General features: G+C 37.5%; 1 protein-coding gene across 1 annotated transcript in view; it reads right to left on the bottom strand.

The window, feature by feature from the left end:
- The window catches only part of ROBO1 (roundabout guidance receptor 1), a 455,516-nt gene that overhangs the window by 91,554 nt on the left and 338,508 nt on the right, over window positions 1-25,454 (bottom strand). The gene's annotated exons all lie outside the window — the stretch shown is intronic.

Genomic DNA, 25,454 nt, shown 5'->3' with positions numbered 1-25,454 from the left:
ACTTTTTAAGATTGTTTCATTGTTTCTAACATTTTCCTTAAAAGTCCTTTTAGTTACTTACGTCAATCACTTAGGTTACCTCTATAAAAATGATATTCAGATTATTTCTACTCTGAATTTGCCTCCACTCTGCTCACAAGAACATTATTTGTTAATGAAGGTGAAGATTTGAAAGGGTATTTTTCTCTAGCTGAATATTTCTGGTCAATTAATCTAAGATACACACACACACACAAAAATTGTTATAATATATTTCATGTATACATTATATATATATATATATATATATATATATATATATATATATATATATATACATATATATATAAAAATTGAAATAACTCTTCAGAAAAGGAAATATGTAAAAGAACTAAACTGAAGATAACATGATGGCAAAACTGAAGAAAGCAATTACATCTCCTAACTTCTTCTATACTCCCTTTTTATTTTTATTGAGGTTTAGTAGAAATTATACCATTTGACTAGAAAATTATAGGAGAGCCAAAAAATCAGGCCAAATGCCTTCAAAGGTTTTGTAACTTATAGGGAAGAAAATACGAAGTTAGGAGATATAGTTTAGGTTCAATTTGGTAACGCTAAAGTTCTAGCTTATAATTTTTTTAAAAAACTCTGATTGTAATTGAATGGTTTACTCATGAATTTAGCAAACACTATCATTATCCAGGTATAATAAGCATGGACATCATCGCTTGGGGATTTTCCTCCATACACATCATTCATACAGGAGCACTGGATTCCTTCCTTAAGGGTTGGAGTGATTAATTGATGAAGATATCAGAGGAAAAACTGAAAGGACTGACTGGATAATAAACCAAAGCCAGAAGAGACTTTAATTTGTTTCAATAAGAAACACCAAATTATTAATTAAGTGAATGGGAGAATATAACTTTCCAATATGCAGGGAATTTGGGTAGGAAAATATAAATATTTTAACCATTTAGACAAGTAAAAACTTCGGGTGGTCTTTTTCCTATTTTCAGAAGCATGTCTAATAATGTGTGCCAGAATCCACGTTTCTTTCATAAAATGCCAGCTCTCCTCCAACCTCAAAGACCTACTTGGGAACAAGGGTGCAAACCCTTATGCTAACTACATTTTCCTGCAGCAATCCTTCCACACAGGATATTCGACTGGAAATGAATTTACTACATTTAAAGGTATATTGTTGAGCCAACATCAACAGTGACATCAGCCACAAGATATGTCTTAGAAATATAACAAAAAATGTACAGGGGTTGGCAAGAATAGGTTTACAGTTAGTATATGAAACACAGTTTAATCTTATATTATTATGTATTAATTATTGTATTATTTTCCATTCAACTATAAACCTACTTTTACCCACCCCTGTATGGTAAACAGCAGATGTAAATATATCTCTAATTCATTTAAAAACAATATAAATGAATTAAATACACCTATCAATCCATCTTAATCACCTATCCATTTAGATTGAGAAGGCCGTTCATAATATGCATCTACTTGATGTTTATAATAAAATGTTAAAATATTTTTCAAGGTTATAACATTTAAACTTGCTATAATTAAATATAAATAATCATGGTACTAATGTTACATATGGTCAGTGTTGAAAATTTAGAAAATTAGACAAGCAAAGAAAAGAAGAAAAGCAACCTATAATTCAACCATGCAAACTGGACCATACTGTATTCAAATGCAATATCATTTTAATGACTCTTTAATAATCGATATACAAGTTACCTTAAATTATTTAACCAATCCTTTAGTTTTAAATTTGGATTGTTTTCAATTTTCACTATTAAAAATAGTGGTAAGGTTAACAGCTTCTCAATTATATTCAAAATTATTTCAACTCACACTTTCTCTAATAGGGCACTTTCCTTGGAAAACTCACAAACAACGAGCATTAACCTCTCAGCCAAACTGAACTTGGGATCTCCGCTTATTTAGCATTTTTATGTCAATTTCATTAAGCACTTATTTTCATATTACCTTGTTGATATCCTATTTGTTGTAGACTGTGTTCTACGCTTATCTTTTTATTGCTAAGAGCTATTTATAGACTAAGATTTTATCTACTTCTCAGATATATGGTAGAGAGCTTTACATTTTGTTAAATCTTTTTAACCTGGTTAGGTGTTATTGTTATTCTATCAATAATATTATATAATGTAGATTACATAATACATAATATATAAATATGCAACTCCATTCTTATCCTGTACTTTTGTCTTTATTTTTTATATTTAAGTTTTAATCATCTATATCTTTGTATATAAAGTTGTATAGAGAAAGCTATTTTTTTCAAATAGCCTATTATTATATCACCATTATTGAACAATCCAATCTATCTGTATCAATATGAAGTGACACCTTTATAATATTTGTGCAGCTTTTTAATTGAAAGAAAAGAGAGGAGATATTTTTAGGGTCAAAATTATTTTCTAACGTAACACTTAGCATATGCATACAAAATTCTCCAAAAATGGCATTCCCGCATCCCTTTAAAGAGTGAATGGACCTTCCCCAATGTACTGACCATGACAGTATTTAGGAACCTAATAACTATTTATATGAGAACAAATGTTTATCAAAGCAAACTTTAATAAATTTGGGGCTCATCATATAGTTATTCCTTGCACAAAATGTAGTCAATCTGACACATAGATATGAAAATGAGTGCAAACAACTTGAACTGCAAGGTTATTCACCAATAGGACTTTTAATTACCATTATTGAACACCGTTATAAAATCTCATATAGACAAACATGAATATGTAAACATGTTTTGAACAAAAAAGTCCAAATTGTTTTCTGGGCACCTATTTTGGTTTGTTTATCATATGAGATATAAATTGGAACATTAATTCAACCAAAATACAGACTATCACGTATTTTATCACTCATGAGAGAAAAAAAAATAAGGACTCAGATCACACATCATTCAATAAGACATAAAGTTAGCAACCCATTACCTTTACTCTTTGTCAGTTACCCATATTTCCTGCAGACTTTATTCTGTGCAGTCTGTCTTTGTGGCCAATGACAAGTGAAACATGGAGGCTGATTGGTTGAAGGACATGGAAGGGTATGGATGGAAAGGGGAAGAGAAGTTCCAGTCACAGTGACACGATGATTAGAAGATGGCCAATAAAATGTCAACTTACCAGACACAACTAAAACGAAAAAAAGAAAACATGGAATAAATAAAAATAAAGAAACAGAACGAAACAGAAAAAGTAATAAGATTTGACTTAACAATGATCTTTCTTTTAAAATAAAATAAAGAACACATTAATATTTGAATGCATGGTTCATACTGTCCATGAATGAGTATATTTTGTTAGCATTTTAAGTATAATCATGAATAATTTAAGAAAATTAGAAATGAATATTAAAATCTCTTCAATGATTAGATGACAGAGCTACAGTGGATGACAGCTATAAAATTATAAAACACTTTTCAATGACTTTACATATTTTTACTAGATGAAAGAATTAGATAACTATATGTTTAAAGAGGTTTTTTTAAAAAACACTATAAATATTAATTGATAATGTTATGTAGATTAGATATCAAACATCTTAATCAAAGATAAAGAAGCATTAAATTCTATAACTCCACCATCTGATTATTTTGTAATGGTTTATGCTGCCAATAATATTCTATTAAACTGTGTTTCTCATACTTGAATTAGCATACATAATTACCCTAAGGTCTGTTTAAAATACAGATTATGATTATATAGGTCAGGAGTGTGGCCTGAAATTTTGTGTTTCTAAAAATCACCCGGATGCTGTTGGCCCATGATCATAGGTTGAGTATAAAGGCTATTAAAAGGCCTTACATTTAAATTATTGCATATTTTTAATTGAGAAGACATAAAAAATGTGAACACATTATGAAAACACAGAAAATTTTATAACACTATCTAATAAAGTCATAATCATATTATCTGTTTTCAATGATGAATCATCAGGCATTTTAACATATCAAGTAATACATATTTTAAATACTGGAAAATGATTGTTTTGTTTCATTCTTTTAGAAGTAATGGCAATTCCTACTGTCAAATGTAGAACTTCTGTATAAAAGCCCAGTAGACAACCACAATACATTTTATTCAGATAAGTAATTCCCATTTTAACAAGTTCAAGTTAAAGAGTCTTAATATACATTCCTATAGTTTAAGTAAATGAACTATGCTAAGCACTGCTGCAGTGAAATGATAAAGTTTTAAAAGAGACAAAAGTTACCTATTGTTACCACATATACAAAACTTAAAGGTAACTCAGAAACACATTTTAACTCACACTTTACCTTTAATGTGAATGAAATAACTTGTCTTATTTTTCCTTGAAAGAAAAAATACTTTAAGCATACTTTTTCATTCACTCAGGCAAGAAAAGGGAAAACCTTTCTCATTTACTCAAGCATAAAGTTTATAATAGAATCACCTATGCTATCCAGATTTGAAAACACAAAGTAAAGCAGACTTGGTTACACTTCTTGAAACCTCAAAAATGATGTCTCTTAAATGACAGCAAGGAATTCTTGGAAACTACAAGAGAGAACCTGACAAACTGTAACACAGGATTTTGCTTTAAAAAGCCTCGAAAAGTTGCAGAATCATATTTTGGGGAAATTTGTGAAAATATATTTGATCTAATTATACTTTTACAAATCAAGCCTATTTAAAATTGAGAGATAAGAGGGATGATTCCTAAATGTTTTCTAGTATATTTTCAGTAATTTAAAATTCCTTAAACATTTCAAAAATTTCCAACATGTTAGAAATAAGAAACTTACTGGAAGGCAGCTCATTTAAAATTAAATAAGTGCATTTTCCTTGCGCATAGGTTTTACCAGCAATTAAGTCATAGGTGTTGAATCTTTTATTAATTAAAATCCAATGTGTTTAAGAATTTGCCTGAATGGCATGGCTCAGTGGTTGAGCATTGACCTATGAACCAGGAGGTCACAGTTGGATTCCAAGTCAGGGCACATGCCCAGGTTGCAGGCTCAATCCCCAGTGTAGAGCATGCAGCAGGCAGCTGATCAATGATTCTCATTATTGATGTTTCTATCTTTCTCCCCCTCTCCCTTCCTCTCTGGAATTTAGATATATATATGTTTTTTCAAGACAACCATTTGCATATCGTGTCAATGACAATAATTGGAAAATATTTCATAGTCTCTTAAGGACACTAAAAGTTACCTAAGAACAACATCTAACATAGAAGCTTCTGAAATATAAGTTTTTGAAAGGACTCTATGCTGAATAATCATTTTAACTTTTAGCAACCATTATTCTCAGGAAATGATTCCTCTTATCCAAATGAAAACCTGTCACAATTTAATCCCCTTTTCATTTGTTCTAGTTTCAGTAAACAAATAAATGCATCAATATTCTCCACATAAAATCCTTTGAGTCATTTGAAGGAAATTATCATCCCAAACTGTCTTTTCCAAAAACTAATGGTAGAACTGTCTCTAAATTTTTCTCCTTGTTCTCTCAAGGATTTTCTTTCCATACAGAGTGGGGAACATCTCTACAATAGTTAATGCCCACTATTGTCCAGTTAGGTATGTCCAGAAACAATCAGAGAAAAGCAGAGTCACTTGGCTCCTGTTCCTTCATTATATACTGACTAGAGTCCCAGTGCATGAAATTTGTGCACTCGGGAGGGGGGTGTCCCTCAGCCTGACCTGCACCCTCTCACAGTCCAGGAGCCATCAAGGCAAGTCTGACTGATGGTGTAGGCCCACTCTCTGTGGGAAGCGGGCCAAAGGTGGCAGTCAGACATCCTTAGTGGCCGACTCAGGGCTTCTGGCTGAGTGGCATGTCCCCTGTGGAGGTGCACTGACACCAAGGGGCATCTCCTGCATTGAGCGTCTGCCCCTTGGTGGTCAGTGAGCATCATAGTGACTGGTAGTTCTGCTGTTTGGTTGATTTGCATATTAGTCTTTTATGATATAGGACTAGAGGCCCAGTGCACAAAAATTTGTGAACTTGGGGAGGGGGGGTGGGATCCTTCAGCCCGGCCTGTGCCCTCTCACAGTCTGGGAACCCTCGGGGGATGACCAGCTGCTGGCTTAGGCCCGCTCTCTGGGGGATTAGGCCTAAACTGGCAATCAGACATCCCTCTGGCAGCCCGGGAGCCTTCAGGGGATGTCTACTTGCCAACGGGGAGCAGGCCTAAGCAGTAGTCGGACATCCTTAGCACTGCTGAGGAGGTGGGAGAGGCTCCCACCACCGCGCTGTACTGGCAGCCATCAGCCTGGCTTGTGGCTGAGCAGAGCTCCCCCTGTGGGAACGCACTGACCACCAGGGGGCAGCTCCTGCATAGAGCGTCTGGCCCCTGGTGGTCAGTGTGTGTCATAGTGACCAGTTATTCCCAGTCCTTCAGCTGTTAGGATCAGTTTGCATAGTACCCTTTTATTATATAGGAAGAGGCCTGGTTACAGGTGGGGGCTGGCTTGTTTGACCTGAAGGGTGTCCCAGATCAGGGTGGGGTCCCGCTTGAGTTCCTGGCCAGCCTGGGTGAGGGGCTGATGGCTGTTTGCAGCTGGTCACACCCCCTTCAGGGTGGGGGTCCCCACTGGGGTGCATGGCCAGCCTGGGTGAGGGGCTGATGGCTGTTTGCAGGCTGGCCACACCCTCTTTAAGGTGTGGGGGTCCCCACTGGGGTACCTGGCCAGTCTGGGTGAGGGGCTGAGGGCTATTTTCAGCCTGGCCAAGCCCCCCCACCCCCCCAGCAATGGAAGCTCCCAGCCTCTCCTTTTTTTCTTCTTTTTTTTGGGGGGGGGATTTATTTACCTTCTATAATTGAAAGTTTGTAGTCTTGAGAGGAACTCAGAGCGAGCCAGGGCAGGCGGGAGGGAAGCCTCCTGCTTGATCCAGCTCTGTGGCCATGGCCAGCTGAAAGCAGGTATCTGGGGTTTATTTATCTTCTACAGTTAAAACTTTGTTGCTTTGAGTGGAGCTCAGAGCTGGCCGTGGCAGGCAGGAAGTTGGCTTCCTCCATCGTTGAGGCAACCAAGCTGCCTGCTTGTTCCAGATCCATGGCTGCCGGCTGCCATCTTGATTGGGTTAATTTGCATACAGTCACTCTGACTGGCTGGTGGGCGTGGCTTAAGGTGCAGCAAAGGTACGGTCAATCTGCATGTTTGTCTTTTATTAGTGTAGATGTTTGTGATTTATGGGTGGCTTTTCTCTTATCCTTGTAACTCTTCTCAAAAACTTTTCTTTCTGCTTTAAAGGCTGGGGACACCTCTACTCCAACTCCCTTTTCCCCCACAGGAGGAGGAAAAGCCAGTTTATCTCTAATCTATACTAATAAAAGGGTAATATGCTAATTAGACCAGGAGACCTTCTGGACAAAGCCATTGTGGCAGGGGTGAGGCAGAGGCTGTTAGGGGCGATCAGGCCAGGAGGGGAGGGGAATTGGGGGTGATCAGGCTGGCAGGGGGGCAGTTTGGGGTGAGCAGGCTGGCAGGGGGGCAATCAGGCTGGCAAGGGGGGCAGTTGGCGGCAAACAGGCCATCAGGGGGGCAGGTGGGGACAAGCAGGCCGATGGGGGGGCAGTTGGGGGTGATCAGGCTGCCAGGGGGGCAGTTGGGGGCAAGTAGGTCTGCTAGGGGGAGTTGGGGGCGAGAAGGCCAGCGGGGGTGAAGTTGGGGGTATGCAGGTCAGCAGGCGGAGTGGTTAAGGGTGATCAGGCAGGTAGGCAGGCAGGTGAGTGGTTAGGAGCCAGCAGTCCCAGATTGCGAGAGGGTTGTCCGACTGCCGGTTTAGGCCTGATACCTGTGGGACATCCCCCAAGGGTCCCTCACTGGAGAGGGTGCACCCCCCCTGCACAAATTGCATGCACCAGGCCACTAGTAAAACAATAAAACTCTAAAAGGTTAGTGCTAGAAGTGACCTTACAACTTATCAGTCTACCCTATCCTTTTTGCAGGAGAAACAGAGAACCTAACTTGTTAAATAACTTTCTCAAGGTCACAGATGACTAACCAAAGACTGCATTCCAGGCCACTTGACTAAATCCCAGTCTCTGTACAAATGTTTCAACTGGTTAATCCGTTCAGGGAGAACTACATATGCAATAGTACACAAAATATAGTTGATTTTACATTTACGTTGTCATAAACTGCTTAACCTAAAGTCATTACTACTTACATATAAAAACTATTTTTAAATTCTTTGTGATATTAAAAACCTTTTAAGAATATTTAGCTATTGTTTAAAAAGACATAGAAAACTAACAGGTGTGAAGAACACAGACTTAAAGCCTCTTAAAAAGCCCCCCTTTTCATGAAATAAGAACAATTAACACAGTCATTCTTAAGGGTGGATCAATTTTAATCAAAATACTTAAACTGAAGAAAAGAATACTCTTTTGAAGCATGAGAACAAATAATACTTTAACAAAAATTCTTTTTAAGGTAAATAGTGCAAATATATTTTAAGAGATTACAAATGTGCTATTTAATTTTTAAAGCTTTTTTTCCCCACTATTGGTTTTAGAGAGAGGAAGGGGAGAGAGAGACAGAGAGAGACAGAGAGAGAGAGAAACATTGATGAGAGATTGAGAAACATCAATTGGTTGCCTCCTGTAAACTCCACAACCAGGGATCAGATCTGCAACCAGGTCATGTGCCCTGACAGGGAATGGAACCTGCCACCCTTTGGTATACAGGATGATACTGCAACCAAATCGGCCACATTAGCCAGGGTTAAAAGTGCTATTTAATTTTTTAAACATAGCAATATTATGCAGATTACAATCCATCTCCAGTAACAGATCTCCAGTAATTAGGTGAAGGGTTAGAGGACTTGCTGCAGGCTGAATTTGTAGAAACCATATTGTTTTCACCTAGATTATATTTTCTTATGGGAATGGGGGAATTATTGAAAGTCTAAATATCCTATATAATAAAAGCCTAATATGCAAATCGACCCAACGTCTGGATGACTGGTGGAACAACCGCTCACTATGACGTGCACTGACCACCAGGGGGGCAGACGCTCAACACAGGAGCTGCCCCCAGCCCCAGGCTGGCCAAGGCGGGTGACAGCGGGGGGCCCCTCGACGCCCCGCAGATAGGCTCTGACCACCGGCCAGGCCTAGGGACCCACCCATGCATGAATTTCATGCATCAGGCCTCTAGTGTATATGTAAGTATTTATTATATATATATTTATATCAGTGATGGCGAACCTATGACATGCATGTCAGAGGTGACATGCATACTCATTTTTTTGGTTGATTTTTCTTTGTTAAATGGCATTTAAATATATAAAAAATATCAAAAATATAAGCCTTTGTTTTACTATGGTTGCAAATATAAAAAAATTTCTATATGTGACACGGCACCAGAGTTAAGTTAGGGTTTTTCAAAATGCTGACACGCCAAGCTCAAAAGGTCCACCATCACTGATTTATATAAGACATAAATTATATGACTGTAAAACAGGTTTTTTTGCATCTAAAAGGAAAAAAGGATAACTTTCATTAAAGACAGTTAGAAATAATACAAATATTATATACTTGACTAATGGAGTTTTTTCCCTAAACAACTGTTTAAAAGTCTGGGAGAATTTAGCCTTTCTCTCTCTCTCTCAAATATATATAGATATAGTATAAAAGACTTTCTCTTTTGAATATTACAAGTTATTTAATTACTTTGAAATCTTCTTTCTAAAAATATACACTGTTCAGACAATAATCTTTAGTTATAAATTGGATAAACTAAGAGAGAAAGGAGGTAAAATGGAATGAAGAAAGAGAGTAAGGAAGAAAAGAAGGGAGGGAGGGAGCAGGGCAGGGAGAAAGAAAAGACTCATTTTTTTTTTCTGTTTGTAATATTTGGGAGACAGAATTCGGACAGATTATAAATGTTTGAAAAAACTATTCAGAAGCTGGAAGAAGAGACATTTTTTGGTCTGAGAAAATAAATTAGCTGGATAGATACTTGAGTCTTCAAATCAGGTCTATAAATACAAGGAGCAGCCAGTCTTGATAACTACTTAGGCCAGACAAGAAGATAATGGGCCTAAATAATAGCATGAATTACTTAGGCAAAGTATAGAAAAGAAGCAGTTAACAGTAAAGGTCAGTGAACCATGGATTCGTTGCCAACTGTGATGTCTCCAGAGGTCTTTAAAAATGGGATTTATATACACTTGGCAACGACAGCTTAGCTATAACCCCATCTGGTAAAGGAATAGAGCAGTTGACTCAAAGAGCTTTCTATGCTATGATTTTAAGAGTTTGGAAATTCAGAGTCAGAGGAGGAGAATGGATATATATCCCTCTGCTCCCAATGTTTTCCCATAATTATTTATGTACAAATGCATATTCTACAAGGAAATGCCCTCAAAAATATTCTTTTTAGCTAATATTACATTTAAGCTGATGAAGTACTTTATACATATAGCTCATATGATAAATTCAGAAGATAACAAATATTGCAGTAAAGTAAAATATTTGCATAATTTGCACAACATTATGACTAAGGTTGTTGTGTTTCTACATTGAGAACTAAATTTTGGAAGGTTAATGGCAATTTGAGTTTATACTTATAAGTTATACAAAATGTTAAATTTTTCATTGGTGGCTTTGGCCATACAATTATTTTAAAATGTAATGACAAAATATATATGGGTCATGTTTTCTCAATGGGCAAAAACTAAAACCATTTCTCCTAACAATAGGAAAAACACAGGGATATCTGCTTTCACCACTATTATTCAACATAGTACTAGAAATCCTAGCCATAACAATCAGACAAGAAGAAAAAATAAGAGGCATCCCAATTGGAAAGAAGGAAGTAAAATAGTCATTATTTGCAGATGACATGATATTGTACAAAGAAAACCCTAAAGACTCCGCCAAAAAAATTACTAGATTTAATAAATGAATCTGACAATATAGCAGGATATAAAATTAACAGTCAGAAATTGATGGCATTTTTATACACCAATAACAAACTCTCAGAAAAAAAATGAAAAAAAAAAATCCCATTCACCATTACATCAAAAAAATTAAGATACATAAGAATACACTTATCTTCTGGATTTATCATATGAGCTATGTGTTTGAAGTACTTCATCAGCTTAAGGTAATACTACCTAAAAGGAGGTAAAAGACCTGTACTTGGAAAACTATAGGATGTTGAAAACAGAGATAGAAGAAGATATAAACAAGTGGAAGAATATACTATGTTCATGGATTGGTAGAATGAACATCATTAAATTGTCCATACTATCCAAAACGATCTATAGATTCAATGCAATCCCCATTAAAATACCAAAGGCATATCTCAGAGATGTAGAAAAAACACTCCAAAAATTTATATGGAACAACAACAACAACAACAAAAGAACCCGAATAACTGCAGCAATCTTGAGAAAAAAGAACAAAGTTGGAAGGAATCACAATATCAGATATCAAGTTATACTACAAAGCCACTGTAATCAAAACAGCCTGGTACTGGCACAAGAACAGGCATATAGATCAATGGAACAGGACAGAGAACCCAGAAATTAACCCAAGCCATTATGCTCAAATAATATTTGACAAAGGAGGCAAGAGCATACATTGAAGCAGAGACAGTCTCTTCAATAAATGCTGTTGGGAAAATTGGACAGATATGTGCAAAAAAATGAAACTAGACCACCAACTTACAACACATACAAGAATAAATTCAAAATGGATAAAAGACTAAAATGTAGAATGCAAAACCATAAAAATCTTAGAAGAAACCATAGGTAGCAAAATCTCAGACATCTTTCATTGCAATATGTTTACAGATACATCTCCTACAGCAAAGGAAACTAAGGAGAAAATAAGTAAATAGGACTTCATCAAAATAAAATGTTTCTGCACAGCAAAAGAAACCATCAACAAAACGAAAAGACAGCCCACTGCATGGGAAAACATATTTGCCAATGATACAATTGATAAAGGTGTAATATCCAAAATATATATATAAGGAACTCATATAACTTAACAAAAGGAAAACAATTCAATTAAAAAATGGGCAAAGGACCAAAATAGACACTTCTCCAAAAGGGACAGACCGAAGGCCAAGGACATGAAAAAATGCTCAAAGTCACTATATCATTGGAGAAAATCAAATTAAAACCACAATGAGATATCATCTCACACCAGTCAGAATGGCTATCATCAACAAATTAACAAATGATGAGTGATGGCGAGGATGTGGAAAAAATGGAACCTTAGTACACTGCAGGTGGGAGTGCAGACTGGTGCAGCAACTGTATGGAGTTTCCTCAAAAAATTAAAAATGGAACTGCCATTTGACCTAGTGATCACACTTCTAGGAATATATCCCAAGAAATCAGAAACACCAATCAGAAAGGAAATATGCACCCCTATGTTCATAAGCACCATAATTTACAATAGCTATCACTTGGAAACAGCCCAGGTGCCAACCAGCAGATGAATGGATAAAAAAACTGTGGTACATTTACACAATGTAATGCTACTTGGCAATAAAAAAGAAAGACCTCTTACCATTCGCAACAGCATGGAGGGACCTGGAGAGTATTATGCTAAGGGAAATAAGCCAGTCAGAGAAAGACAAGTTTGACATCATCTCACTCATATGTGGAATCTAGTGAACAAAATAAACCAATGAACAAAATAGATTCAGAGACATAGAAGCATGGAACAGATTGGAATTTCAGAAGGAAGAGGGGTTTGGGTGGGGATTGATTTACCTGGAACTTATATGCATATGTGCATAGCCTATGGACACAGACAAAAGAGTGGTGAAGGCTTGGAAGGGGTGGGGGCAGGGTAGATGGGATCAATGGGGAAAAAACACACACACACAAAGGGCATTTGTAATACATTCAACAATAAAGATAGATTAAAAAATGTAATGACAAGAGATGTGCACATTATTTGTGTCTAAAATAATTTAAGTATTCTAAATTCCTAAGAGGACTCTATAGAAGATTTCACAGTTAAGTAAATTATCTATGTTTGTAAAAACCCATCCTACCAGTAAATATCAGAGAGCAGCAGTTTTCTTGAATGGGCTACAAATGAAATCTCCTTGACACAGGAATTCTTCTGCTAGTTCATAGATATTAGTTTCCATTATTAGTAGCTAAATAATAAGGAATCCTTAAATTGATGTCACTTTTTTATCATTTTCATATATTTTTGAATAGCAGAACTCAATTAACAATATGACATACTTGCTATGTAAACATCACATTCCAGAAGAATATGAATAGAGTAAAAGTAGTTAAGTTACACGATTTGGGGGTGAGGGGATGAAACACATTTTTATTAAAATAGAGGAACACTTAAATTTTCAAGCAGTGATGCTATCAACATTTGAACTGACAAAAACTCAGTCACCGTTAAGCTAGACCAATTATATTCATACATACTGATGAATGATAATATCTCTAATAATTAAAAACCTTTAGAATTTTGAATACTAAGATATGATTTCTTTTTTGGGAAAAGATTAAGTTTAACATAAAAGCCTGTCATTCTGTCTTTCACCTTTTTAGACATAAAAATAGAGCAATTAAGATGGCATTTTTAGAATATATTTAATGGATCCATAAAATACTATGAACTTTTCTCCTCCATTCAAATCTTAGATTGTTCTGTAGATTGATAGTTCTGGAGATAATTCTGGTTGTCACCACTGAAGGGGGTGGTGCTACTAGCATCTAGTGGACAGAGGCCAGGAATGCTGATAAGTATACCACAATGCACAAGAAGGCTCCCCCAATAAAGGGTGACCCAGCCGAAAATATCAATAGTGCCAGGACTGAGAAACCTCACTGTAGATTATCTATTCAGCCTAAGGTTTAACAGAACACTAACAAATAATTATTCCCCCAAAGATTTAAGAAGTGCCCTGCACAATATCTGCCTATCATCGGTACTCAGAAAAAGTTAATATTCTTCCTCTTTTATGTCAGCTCCTAAAAATGTGTCTTTACCAAAAGCAGTTAGTAAATGGTGCAACTTAACTGTTTACCTACTAAAGAGATTAAAACACAACTATCTAGCAGTCTATGACAATTTGTCTGCCACCTGACAGAATTTCAGGATCATAATTCGAATGGTAATATTCCCTAAATCAATTTAGAAAGTCAGAAACCTATATCTTTTCTCTTCCTCCTCCTTGAGATACACAATCCATTATAAAATTCCATAGCTTTTATTTTCTAACTACATAGGATGATACATATTAATTAATTAGATTTAGTCTGGTAATCATTTTGCAATATATACAAATATCGAATCGTTATGTTGTATACCTGAAATTAATATAATGTTCTATGTCAATGTAATTATTTAAATATATGACTCATAATTTAATATATTAAATTAACATAGATACATAGTTATTCAGCTAATATATGAACAATTTTCAAGCATAAAAAGGATTTGGGGAGGAAATGACTCATGCTATATTTTATTTTCTCAGAGAAAAGCAATGTCAAATAGCCAATATCATCTCTAAAAAGTGATGTGATGCAACCTTTTAGGAACAACCACAATAAATGTCAAATATATACAGTCAGAAATCAAAATATATGTTCATAGTTTGCTATGTAGTATAAAGACATATCTGACCTCAATTTTCTCACCTATAAAACTTGCCAAAGTAAATGATTTGTAAGCTCCATACATGTTTAACATTCAAGATCTCAACACTGCAGTACAGAAATTATATAATTTAACATTAATTTCCAAGTAAACTAAATCAGGCCAATTTATTTATTATCAATTATATTTAGTAATTTAGTACATTTGGGAAAAACACAAGAGCACACCTCATCTCTTTATTAATGCCCTAAAAAGAAGACTGTTTGAAATCACTATTCCACCATCCACAAAGATAACTTTTTAAAGCATATCATATATTTTTAAATATGTTTTTATTGGTTTTGGAGAGAGGGAGAGAGAGAGATAGAAACATCATTGAAAGAGAATCATCAATTGGCTGCCTCCTGCATGCTGCCTACTGGGAATTGAGCCCACAACCCTGGCATGTGCCCTGACAAGGAATTGAACCATGACCTACTGGTTCATGGGTCAATGATCAACCACTGAGCCATACCAGCTGGGCAGGCATACCATATTTTTAAGTTACTGAAATAAGGCTCAGAGGATGCCAGCTTCTGCATAATAGTGAAGTACTCTAATAATGACCCTGATGCTTGGTATGCTGGAAGGATTTGTGAATCTACTGGAACAAGTACTGTTTAGCATAATTATTACTGTCTTGTATACCTATAAAACATTTCAAATAATTAAAAAATCAATACATATGGATACATAAAAAGTCAAATTTTTCAGTTATCTTTCATCCTTAATTTATCTAGGATTCCCCATAGGAAGAAATGTGTCCTTAATGGCAAATAGCTGGCTTTACAAAAAATTTGCTTTATGATAATTTGCTCTATGATTATTCTCTTTTAAACAATGAATTATCTCAATCACTATGTCCTAACAATTCTACATAAAATAGAATATAGTAATGTGAAATAAGGTAGAATTAATTATTTTTACATTAAGTTATACACAACATTACAAAATAATTCTAAGTTATGTGAGATTAAGCTATGTTAGCAATGAATATAATGTTTTAAAATGAGCTACTTGTCAATGTCTAGAGGGGAAAAAACAATTTACTTTTCTAAATTTCATCCTCATACTGAGTATTCAGATTGTACAGATACACACCACTCAATTACATATTTCTATTTCCACATCGCTGCAGTCATTTGAGCATGTAGGTTGCTAAAGACAGTTGCTAAGTCATATATCTATAGCATTGGTCCAAGAAAGCCTTATCCTCTGTTATGTAGATGAATAAATCACAGTAAAGCTCAGGAAATAATGGAAGGCCCATGGTGTGCTATTTACTGGTGTGGAGCAGTGTCATTATTTGTCACAGAATCATCTTATGTATCAATTATTTCCTGTAGCTGACTGCTCTACTTTTTTCTTCAAGCACTTGCTTGGCACACACATTAAGAGAGTGCTTCAAATTCTCTGTAGGAAGGCCATGTGGTGAATGCCTTTCCTTTGAATAATTTTTAAGATTTACATCAGTTTGTTTGAAATAACTGAAAGCAACCAAAAACCTTTATGAGTGAATGAAAGAAATCTAAGATAATATCACATCTTCAACAGTCATTAGGGTTAAAATGGCTATTTCTGAAAGGCTATAAGAACACAAGAAGTTCTTTACTTTGTCCTTCCTACAGAAAAAAAAAAAGAATCATAGGCCATAATGCTGCTGAGTCTCAATCAAATCAAATAGCATAAAAAACCAGCAGGAGTGGAGCTCAGCATCCTATTTACGCCCCTGGATCAGAACAGTTAGGAGAGGGAGCCATTCTCACAAATCATTCTCTTGTTAAATTCTGCAGTGGGACTTCATTAAAGCTCTTGGCTGATGGCATTTCACTCTCAGCCTGCTCACAAAGAGCTCAGCTTGGCAACACTGATTCTTTAAAAGTCTCCACACACACACTGTCTCCTTGGGTTTTCTTTTTACAACCACAAATCTTTTTCTCCTCAGCCCTTCATATCATCTACTGATTTTTTTTTAAATCATTATTTAAACTAGAAGATAAACAACTGCAGCAACAATAACAACAAAAAAATCACAAAAAAATCTACAATAAATTCTATAAGGGAGGCTTTTTGAATAAGACTTGAGTTTAGCATTAAAAGTTGCAGTAAAGGGATGAACAAAATAGGTCCAGAGGCATGGATGCATGGAACAGAATGAGAGATCTGAGGGGAGGGTGGGGGCTGGGAAGAGATTATCCAAAGAACATATATGCATATACTCATAGCCCATGGCCATAGACAATAGTGTGGGGAAGGCCTGGGGTGGGGCGGGGGCTGGGTATAGGAGGGCAATGGGGTGAATGGAAGACATCTGTAATATTGTCAATAATTAAAACAGCCGAAACCGGTTTGGCTCAGTGGATAGAGAGTCGGCCTGTGGACTGAAAGGTCCCAGGTTTGATTCTGGTCAAGGGCATGTACCTGGGTTGCGGGCACATCCCCAGTGGGAGATGTGCAGGAGGCACCTTATTGATGTTTCTCTCTCATCGATGTTTCTAACTCTCTATTTCTCTCTCCCTTCCTCTCTGTAAAAAATCAATAAAATATATTAAAAAATAAATAAATAATTAAAACAAAGTAGCAATACATATACCAGTAGGTAGTACATAAATATAACACTGTGATACATAAATATACATTATAATTATATATGAATATAATTACATATAAAATTATATAATTATAATTTATAATCATATATAAACATATATAATTATATATATTAATATATGACATAATATTAATTATAAATATAAATGTAAATATCCCCAACCTCCAAAGCACTATTTACTCCAGCACCACGGGCCTCTGTAGATTAGAGCCACATGTCACGAAGAATCATTCCCCGAAGAACCAGTCTACTCCATCTTGTCAGAGTCTGGCACAAATGTCACACACATATCAAGGTTCTTAAAGTATTCTAGCAAAGCTTTTGGGGACTTACAACATGTGTTTCATCAAAAATGCTGATGAACTCACAGTTCTTAAGCAGGACCTTACATTGTAGTAAACCTAACTTGAACCTGCAAAAAGGCCCCTTGACACAGTTAGTTTTGGCTTTGACTCAAATAGCCACATTAATGGACAGAAACAATGAACTATTATACTGCCAGCTTTTCCGAAATCAGCAATTCAAGGAAACTGTTCCAACAAATGATTTAAATGAAGTCTACATCAAAGAAAGGGAACTCAGAACTGAAAGCCCAGCTTTTTCTCTCGTTACTTCTTTTATGCCTGGATATCATACAAGCTCTAAAAAGTCATATGACTCTTACGCAAAGATCTCATATGCTGATAGGAAGCTGAACATAGCAAGCCCTATGTACGGAAACCGCAAATTTATAAAACGTGCCTTCTTTCCCCCATAGTTTGTTTTTGAATGCACGTTTATTAAATTTTATCTCCTACTACTGGCGATGGAAGTCACAGCAATCTATATTTATATTCTGCAACAGTTATTTAGTGACCCATGTGGTTTGGTTATCTTCACAGTTGTTACTTCACATCTTAGGAAATGGTCAAACGCACAGACACATATTTATTTTCATGGATTATGCCTTCGGATCCATTTTCAAGACTATTAAAGTTTTAAGTTATATGGAAGGTATTACTGGGAACCATCTATCCAAATTATTTTTATCTCCAATTAATTCAATTGTTCCAATATATTAATTCTATTTATTCAAGGAGCAGGGAAGGGATTCAATATAATTGATTCTATCAGGAAATTTACCAGCAGTGAACATACCAGGAGGGATATTAATTATGTTTAGAGGTTAAAGAAAATCATGTTAATTATGGACCTGTTTAACAACAAAAAAACCCTTCATTTTTTGGGTCTCAAATGCATATGTATGTATGTGCATCATGTAAACATAATCAACATAAACAAAAGTATTTTTAACTAAATACAGAGTTCATGTAATATAGTTCAGTTATCTGTTGTCTGAGGCAACTAGAATAACCATCTCCCACAGTTGCAGAAGCCTTGAGAGTCATGGCTTATTGAAAAGTATTTATTGTATGTATGCCTATGCAAAACACTGTGGGAGATGCACACATAACCCCGAGCCTAGTCCTTTTCTACAGCTAGCGATAAGAGCACTGAAGGCACATGAAGTCCTCATTCTGACACATACAAAGAAGCACACTGAAGTGACCTCCTCTGTCTTTCTATCATCATTGCTTCCTCTTTTATTAAGCATTTAAATGCTTCAAATAATGTGTTCAAAATGTCATATTTAGTAGCTCATTTAACCCTCAAAACAAACTTGTAAGCTAGACATTTTCACACATTTTACTGTTGAGAAAACTGAAAACCAGAAATTAAATAACTAGACATTCAGCATTTGAATCCAATTATGTCTGCCAGAAAAGACTGTACTATTGATTTGGTTTTACAGAATGTTTGCAAAAAGCAGCCACAGGGGCGGGGGGGGGGGGGAGCGAGATTTCTCTTTTAAAACACTTTCCAAAGAAATATTGAGGAGTAATTTTCAAAGATAGATCTCAATATCAAAGAGACACAGAAATAATCTTTGCAGAAAAATGAAACAATTACCAAACTCTACCTTAATAAGCTAAAAAAAAAAAAAATTAAATCTCCCCTGGCCAGGTGGCTCAGTTTGTTGGACCATTATCCAGTATACCAAAGAAAGGTTGCGGATTCAATCCTCGGCTGGGTACGGATTGATGTTTCCATCTCATCTCTCTCTCACTCTCTCTCTCTCTCTCTCTCTCTCTCTCTCTCTCTCTCTCCCTCCCCCCTCCTCCTCCCTCTCTCCCTCCTCCATTCCTTCCTTCCAGTCAAGTGAGGTAGGCATTAAAACGCAGTAAAGGTGGCAATAGTATCCGATGGGTACATGAAGGGAGCAATTCCTAACATGCATTGGTGTGGGGACTGTCTGCAAAGCTTCTTGAAGGATTCTTACTTGATTTGAGTCCAAGGATAAGAGTAAGTAGCAAGTAGAAGAAGGGCCAAGGCATTTTAGACCAACATAAGGAAAAGCCCAGAGGTAAGCTACATAACATGTGCATGAAAATATGTAAACAATATAGTGATCCTAGGCTGAAGGGAGGCCCCTTGACACAGTTAGTTTTGGTTTGGACTCAAATAACCACGTTAACAGTCAGAAACAATTAGAGAAGAGGTCAGCGGCAGAGCGCTATCAAGCATTTTGGATGTTATCCTGGAGAGATGGGAACAATGAGAACTTTTTTGGATAAAATTAATGTAACTAGATTTATGTTTTAGGCAGATAAACACGTTGTGTGGAGAATGGAGTCCATGTGCCAAGATGGAGGAAAGGAACTGGTTAGAGGTTAACCATTTCACTGTTAGAGAGAGGATAGAGGCCTGCATTAAAACAATAATAAAAAATAAGTGAGTGAAGGCTGGCCCCACATCACCCAAGCTATCTACTGACGAGCATCTGCAGTTACACTCCCTTCAACTGCATGTAGAACATGAGACACCTGAGCTCTGAGGCCTCGTCTCCTCCCACTTTCACTGCATCACTATTATTTCCTGTGAATAAACAATCACATTCTGAGTTAGTAGAAACTTAAACGCTTAGCCAGACCCCTGATAGCTGCTTCTTGCTACACTGAAAGTTCTACCTCCTGTGCAATCCCCAGTCTATTGACATCTCATAGGAGTCAATAATAAACTTCAGTCCCCAAGTTATTTCAGCAAAGCTTCTTGTGTGAAGCATGAGGTTCGCTTGCAGCAAGGAGAAAGGCTCTAGAAAACATCCCATGAGTCGTAAAAAAGTAAGCCAAAAGACAGGAGTCTCTTTCCCTACCACAGTGCCTCCCCGGTCTCGTGTCAATCTCAGACTTTAAGGCTCAGCCTTCCAGAAGCTGTCAGTGGCTAATCAGCCCTAATGAGGAAGGCTCTGTCCCTTCACTGTACAGTAGCCATAAACACTGATGGGAAAATAACAACTCTCCAGACAGAAGACAATGTACTTTCTTTGGGTCATTCATTGGAACATTCCTTATTGTATGTCTACAATATCATTTAAAGAGATAGTGACATCCTCATGATATCATATTTTGTAATTTTAGAATTAAAACAGGTGATGACATTGAGAGAATGGAGCAATATCACATCAAGAGAAGAAAGATGAAGCACTTAGGAGAAAAGAGCTGGGACTGCACAAAATCCTATTTGTCTAGGAACAGAGAATCATCTGGTTCAGAGATGCCTGGCATCTGCCTTTTCTTTTAAGAGAGCAGTTGCTGAAAGGGCAGAGAAGCAACTGTTTCTTGAGCTACAAAGAATCACTGGTCCCTGTGAGAGGCCTGCAGAGCAGTGCAGTGGGGTGTGTAGTAAGATCTAAATGTCCAGCTTCCAGTGTCTGACTGGCCCAGCACTCGAGGCTACAGGGAAACGGGAGGACTAAATGTCTTTTAGTTCCTATTGAAAGAGAGACAGACAAAAATGGGATCAGATTTGCTTAATGTTTCAACGCAGTGAAGATAACATGTGATTGCCTGGGAAGTGACTGGCGTATGGAAGTCAGTTTTCAGTTTGGTTTCCTGTGACAGGCATGTGGTGGGAACATGATCACTCTGGTGAGAGAGAGACACAAATTTACTCTGGAAATGAAATTTTAACAGTAATAAGAGCTGCTTTATCTGTAAAATTGCAAAGGGAATGGAAGGATTAATAATGCCATCGAGTTTGCCTTGTTTAAGCAATGAGTATCCCTGAAGCAAAGAGGCACAGGAATTCTTAGAGACAGACAGCAAACTTGGAAATGGGAGAAACGTAGAGTTACAACTGTATGTGGCCTTATCTTCTATGTTTCTTTTGGGATATCACTCCTCAAAAATGAAATTATTTAAAATACTATCAAAATGATTGTCATGATGAAAAATAATTACTAGTTTAAAGGATTTGTTACCAATACTATAGTAAATAAAATTATTTTTCTTCCTATATTTTTCTTTTAATTATTTTGAACCTACATCCATTGTGCTTTTCTTAAAAGCTACCGGCAGCCAAAGAATAAACAAAACAAAACACAAAAAAACCCGCGCAAAAAAACCCACTCACTTTTTAAATTAACCATGAATTTGGTTAAAAAATAAAAATAAAAACAAGTAACAAATTTAAGTGGGCTGTCATGTAATTCCAAGAAGAACCCCAAGGCCCACGTGGCAAGCATATAATAGAGGTCTAGTAGGTTTCGATTAAGATAGTAAAATATAAAACAAACCTGCTACAAATCTTGGAACACCAAGCAGAGGCATAAATTTAAGTGTTAGTGGCACAATGTTTAAAAACCTGGCAGGGCACCTCTATGCATCTATTTTGTTCTGGTTAGAGTTTATATTTTATAGGCATGTCACAACCTATAAAATGGTTATAAATACCACAGTCTATATCTTCTCTGTACGAGATGGAGCCTTATGCAATATGAAACACTAGTTCAGAGGATAATTCTTTCCTACCAAGACAGAGCCAGCAATCCCAACACTTGTCAAAATGAGACATTAAAGTGCAAATATTACAATGAAATAAAACAAAACTGAGGTGACATGTCTGATTCTGTTTGTGTATTTTAACTTCACAAAGAGAATTCTTGACGAGGTGGGTAGATATTATACCTATGGAGGAAAAATCAGGATACACTCTAAGTATAAATACAACAGCACTGATGGTTTAAAATTATAGGTAATAAACCTTTGACTTTTCCAGGAAATAACAGAACATCATATGCAGGTTAAATGAATTTTCTGATTAACAGGGATTTAAGCAGAAAGACTTTCTCTGTTGTAATTATTCTGAACAGCATTACTTCACCATTTTTTATTGGTCATGTAACAGACATTATTTTTTAATAGGTCAAGTTACTACACAGCCTTTGAGTCTCCTCTGACAGTTTCAATGACACAACAAAATTGACATGAAAATTAAAGGAATCTCGATGTTCCTTTTATTGACTAAACATTAACAGAGGTCTGGATGTATATATTTTTAATCAGAAGCTTCCTCATAGTATCAAATATTACCAAAATTTACCTTTTTTGATCTTCTACATTATAAATAATTAATATTTTTATTGTATTCAGTGGCTTTTGGATTCTGCCTTTCGAGAAAAAGTAATCCAAACAATACTATGTGAGATACATATGTGGTGTGGTTTTAGGGGTGAAGTGACTTGCTGTTAATGGGATGTGACCTCATATTTTACTGACAGCTGAATTGTAGCTTCCAAGTAGTCATGAAGGAGAAGAGCAGTTTTTGGGAAATCTGCTCCTGGATAATCTTACTAGTCCCAAACTAATTACAAGGAAACACCCCTAATTTATGGAAAGATAACCTGAAATGCTGAGAATCCAAACAATTAGAAAACAGTCACTTTTAGAGTTAAGAGAACCAGAATAGGGATCAAATATCTGCTGCTGAACATTTTTCCATAACAATAACACTGCATTGCACATAAATGTAATTGTTTTTATTCATTTCTGTTCCCAATGGTCATAATGTTCATTATTTTATATAGTTACCTTGCAAAACGTCAGCATAAATCTAGCACAAGTTTTGATGGCAATAACAAAATCCAACACATTTACTATAAAATCTAATAAGGTGTTTTTTAATGAAAATGTAATATTTTATATTAGAAAAGATTTAGTTAATGTTATATAATAAATGATCATTACTATATTCTCATTTAACATTTCTCAGTTAAAATAGCAAAGAAAAATGATCTGTCTAGAGTTATATAAACATTACTATTTTCCTTACAAAATAACCAATAATTATTAAAATTAAGCAATAAAGCTATCAATAATAACACTAATCCTATCCTATCTAATAAAAGAGAAACATGGTAATTAGCCGTACCTCCGCTACCCTTCCCATTGGCTAATCAGGGCGATATGCAAATTAACTGCCAGCCAAGATGTGGCAGCCAGGCAGCTTGAAGCGAACATGAGGCTTGCTTGCTTCAGTGACGGAGGAAGCTAACATTCCTTGCCTGCCGCTGCCGGCCTCTGAGCTTGCAGTTTGAAACATTGTTACAAATATAGAAGCTAAACAAAACCCCAGAAACCTGCTTTCAGCGAGCCGGGATCTCAGAGCTGGAGTTGAAACAGTGTTTCAATTATAGAACCCAAACAAACCAGATACCTGCTTTCAGCAGCCGAGGCCTAAGAGCTGGAGCCAAGCCTCAGAGCTAAAGCTGGCCCAGAATATAAAAAAAAGAAAAACAGGAGTGGTTCGGAGCTTCTGTCACCCGCCAGTCTGAAAACAGCCTTCAACCCCTCACCCAGACTGGCCAGGCACCCCAGTGGAGACCCCCACCCTGATCCAGGACACCCTTCAGGGCAAACCAGCCAGCCCCCACCCGTGCATCAGGCCTCTATCCTATATAGTGAAAGGGTAATATGCCTCCCAGCACCGGGATCAGCGGAGCCGCTAGGCCTCCTGGCACTGGGATCAGCGTGACAGGGGGCAGCGCCCAAACCCCCTGATCACCCTGCGGCTCTGTGTGTGACAGGGGGCGGGGCCACAACCTCCTTATCGGCCCTGCTCTGTTCGTGACAGGGGAAGGCACCCAAACCCCCTGATCAGCCCTGCTCTGTGCTTGACAGGGGGGAGCTCCCCAACCCCCTGTTCGCCTTGCGGCTCTGTGTGTAACAGGGTGCGGCGCCCAAACCTCCCCCCCCACCGGCCCTGCTCTGTGCATGACAGGGGGTAGTGCCGCAACCTCCCCATCGACCCTGCCTTGAGTGTGACAGGGGGCGGTGCCCCAACCCCCCAATCGGCCCTACCCTGAGCGTGACTGAGGGTGGCATCGCAACCTCCCGATCCGCCCTGCTCTGTGCAAGACAGGGGGCGGTGCCCCAACTCCCCAATCAGCCCTGCTCTGAGCCCAACCAGGGGCTGCACCTAGGGATTGGGCCTGCCCTCTGCCACCCGGCAGCAGGCCTAAGCCAGCAGGTCGTTATCTCCCGAGGGGTCCCAGACTGCGAGAGGGCACAGGCTGGGCTGAGGGACCCCCTCTCCCCCCCGAGTGCACAAATTTTTGTGCACCGGGCCTCTAGTCTACACTAATAAAGACAAAGATGCTAATTTTACCTTTGCTACACCCACCAGCCAATCAGAGCGGCTATATGCAAATTAACCCAACCAAGATGGCGGTAATTTACATATACCAGCTGGGAGCGAAGACTGAAGACAACGTGGAAGCGAGGCACTACAGAAGGGAGCAAAGTAGAGGCGGTGGAGATAGGAACAGAGACAAGGCGGCAGAGGCGGGTGGGAAACCAGCCGCGCGGCGGAGCGGGAGCGAAGCCTGCCTCAGTGGGTTTCGCTCCCTTCTCTGTTTCACTCCAGCTGCAGGAAGCCCTATTCTTGCAGGAATCTTCCTGCAACAGGCCTCTAGTATATCATAAAAGCTTAATATGCAAATTTTTCGACCAGAATTTGACCACTCGCTATGACATGCGCTGACCACCAGGGGGCAGCACAGATAATGGCGGGCACTGGCAGCAGGCAGCAGAGAGGTACTGCCAGCCCTGATGGGCCCCAAGGAGAGTGGGACCGTGGAGGGATGGTGGAGCAGGTGAGTGGGCAGTGCCAGGCCATGGAGGGTTGCTAGGTGGGGCTGCAGGGCTGTGAGGCTGGGGGCGAGAGCTGGGGCCCAATCCCTGCAAGGCCACCCCGAGGGTCCCCACCTGTGCACTAATTCATGGATTGGGCCTCTAGTATGAATATGATCCTTTTTATTTATAAAACTCAGTAACAGATATGTTAATATTTTTACATATATATTTTA

The sequence above is a fragment of the Myotis daubentonii genome, chromosome 3, assembly GCF_963259705.1.
Source record: "Myotis daubentonii chromosome 3, mMyoDau2.1, whole genome shotgun sequence".
Lineage (NCBI taxonomy): Eukaryota > Metazoa > Chordata > Mammalia > Chiroptera > Vespertilionidae > Myotis > Myotis daubentonii.
Note: the sequence above shows the minus strand (reverse complement) of the source record. Positions and strands in the feature narration are given on the sequence as shown.